At 37.7% G+C, this 3,180-nt stretch overlaps 1 pseudogene across 1 annotated transcript; it reads right to left on the bottom strand.

The window, feature by feature from the left end:
- Window positions 1-1,696: 1,696 nt before the first annotated feature.
- On the bottom strand, window positions 1,697-2,209 carry LOC308505161 (diamine acetyltransferase 1-like; annotated as a pseudogene). The gene has a single exon. The product of its transcript is annotated as a diamine acetyltransferase 1-like (transcript).
- Between the last annotated feature and the right edge of the window lie 971 nt (window positions 2,210-3,180).

Below are 3,180 nucleotides of genomic sequence, written 5' to 3'. Positions count from 1 at the left end.
AAAGAAGAACCCTCAAAGAAAATTCGTACTGGAGGGTTTTGCAGAAGCTTTTACAATCTTCAACAAGCTCATTAAAAAGCTTAAAAACATGGACCCCAACACTGAAATGTTTTCATTAATAGAGAGGAATGTCAATGGTGCATTATCTGCTTACAAGCAAATCTGTGATAGAAAAGCAAACCACCATGGACATATTTCTGAAAAGAGTGACACCTCTTTAAGAAGAGCCCACGGCAGATCCTTCAGGAGGTGTTGCACAAAGAGGCATTGTTATCATGGGAGATGCCAGCGGGGTGTGTGTGATTGCCCCGGAAGGCCCAGCGGGACAAGTTGTGGAGGTGGAAGACTGACATTGTTGCTCCTGACCCCGTGCTGGCCTAAGCTAATGTGTGTGTTTGGGTCTTGGGTTTTAACAAAAAGTTTAAAAAGTAAAAAAAAAAAAAGAAATTTAATAGAAAAAGCTTGTAGGATAAGGATATAAAGAAAGGAAATATTTTAATAATTTTGTACAGACGTAATGTGTTTATGTTTTAAGCTAAGTATTATTACAAAAAGTTACAAAAAATTTAAAAAGTTTATAAAGTAAAAAAGCTGCAGTAAGTGAAGGTTAATTTACTATTGAGGAAAGATACCTTTTTTTTATAAATTTACTGTAGCCTAAGTGTGCAGTGTTTATAAAGTCGACACACAGTGTTATATAGTGATGTTACAGGTTTTTACATTCACTCTCTACTACCTGACTCACCCAGAGCAACTTCTAGTCCTGCATGTGCCGTTCATGGTAAGTGCCCTGTGCAGGTATACCAATTATTTTTATCTTTACACCATAATTTTACTGTACCTTTTCTATGGTTAGATGTGTTAGTTACACAAATACTTACCATTGTGTTACAATTGCCTACAGTATTCAGTACAGTAACATGTTATGCAGGCTTGTAGCCCAGGAGCAAGAGACTATACCATACAGCCTAGGTGTGTGGTGGACGATCTCATCTAGGTTCGTGTCAGTGTACTCTATGATGTTTGTACAATGACGAAATTGCCTGATGATGCATTTCCCAGGACACATCCCCATGATTAAGCAATGCGTGACTGTGTTTTACTCAAAAAATGATCTTACACTCCAGATATTATCAACCCCATTTTAAAGATGTGACAATGTGACAGTTTATTAATGGGGACCCTGAATTTGAGCCCAGGTACCTCTGATTATACTTCTTCATTCTCTGTACTCCTTGACGCTGTATCTTATCTAATATTCTCACGTGTTCTAATGCTTGATATATCTTGATCTTTTGAAACTAAGGGAGAAATCAATGTACACAGCAGGATACACAGTTTTGCATGTTTTGAAATCAAAGGTTTAGTTTATTTAAAAAGAATCAAAACAGAATGTCTACGTACCAGTGTGTACATTGTAAACATTTAAGTGAATCAGAAGAATGTAATTTTTTTCATATACCTTAAGATCACACCATCCTATTATCTATCAAAAGATGTTCAAGGAGAAATCTAACTCCAAACTCCATTGCAATCTTCAAGAGACCACATTTCAAACATGCAACAACGTCGTTGGTAATAAAGCTTTGGAATGGGTGCTCATTCTATTATTTCGTTACAAACAGAGAGAAAGCATGATCAGTTGAGAATTTTTTCTCAAATCAAATGGAAGCTGTCATCTGTACAGCAGCACTCTTCACTCCTCTGCTGCCATTTGTAGCAAGTACTCCTTGTCAATCCTAAAAAGTCTCCATCCCTCCTCCTGGACAGATCAGAAGTACCTCATCTTTTGTAGAAGTTGATAGATGGTTCATTCCATTCTGCTACCAATAAGTGCATGCTGTCGCCGTGACATTTCATCGCAACCTGGCTTTGAGTCTTCAGAATTTCTTACCAAATCCCAAAGCCTCTATAATTACTCATCACAAAAAAGTCTTTAAGATACAAGAGTTTGCCAATCCATGGGTCATAGGTAAAATAGTCCAGGGTGAAACAAACAGCACCCTGTTCTTCTAGAGTGCAGCGGACTGGGCAGCTTTGCCACCAGGCAATGGTAGAAGGGGGACTCTCTGAAACCATCCTCTAGCAGATCTTCAGTTAATATTATTTGTTCTTCCACGTATTCATATTTAGCCAGTTCCTTGAGCAGCCGCAGGATGTCACTGCAGTTGTTAGGGGTTACCGCCTGGCGGATCACGAATTTAGCCATTTTTGTCTTTTGCTTTTTTTCTCTGAGCAATCTCTTGATCAGAATTTGGCTTCCCATGTAGATTTCACCACAAGGAAGGATGTACTGAGCAAATTCTGGCTGTTACATTAGTCTCCTATGAATTTGAATTGTTCTTTTGTTTTTAGAAAACTAATCACTGCCTAGAATATTCAGAGTCCAATTTCTAAGCCTTTAAAACTGAAGACACGTTTGGGGGTTGGGATGCCTCTTTCTGAGGCCTCTTGGCAGCCAGCCATTTAGCTCTGCTTAGTGATGACCATTCTCTTTGCCCACACCCCTTCAATCTACACAATTCCTCTGGCTCATCTGTGTGATATGTTATTTCATTTGTTCTGTGTGTGTGTTCACATTTCTCCAGTATTGAAATTGTTATTTTTTTAGCCTTACTGTCTCTGTTTTTTTGTTTGTTCGTTTGTTTTTCTTGGGAGGAGGGCAGAATTTCCTGAAACAAAACATGGATAAGTTACAAGGAGTATGATATGGAAACAGCACACAAAACCTTACATGGCAAACCTAAAGCAAAACAAAACTAATTTAACTTATATAATACAAACCTAAACTCTATAGTTCCAGGGTACGTGACAGCACAAATTTCTAATCTTCACGTAGTATATGTATGTTGCTTTTGCTTTCAGAGTGCTGGAGGCTGTGTATTTACTTTCAAGTTTGATCCTTGAAGGTATCGCTTTTAGAATCCTCAGAGTTAGAAAAATTTAGGATCGAACTTTTGGGTTTATGTGTGTGAAAAGGATAAACATTCTGTTGCTAAACCACCAATTGGAAGTGAGTGATAATGAATTAGAAAAATAAAGTAACAGAATCACATGGCATTTGTTTTGAAAACAGCATGGTGTGAATAAACAATTGAGAAACACATAATATGAACACTAAAATGCTGACTTACAGTGATTTATGTGTGTACCTTGGGGTAATTACCACGGAAAGAATTA

Source organism: Rhinolophus hipposideros (genome assembly GCF_964194185.1).
Source record: "Rhinolophus hipposideros genome assembly, chromosome: 11".
Lineage (NCBI taxonomy): Eukaryota > Metazoa > Chordata > Mammalia > Chiroptera > Rhinolophidae > Rhinolophus > Rhinolophus hipposideros.
The sequence above is the reverse complement of the archived record's forward strand: the minus strand, read 5'-3'. Positions and strand labels throughout refer to the sequence as shown.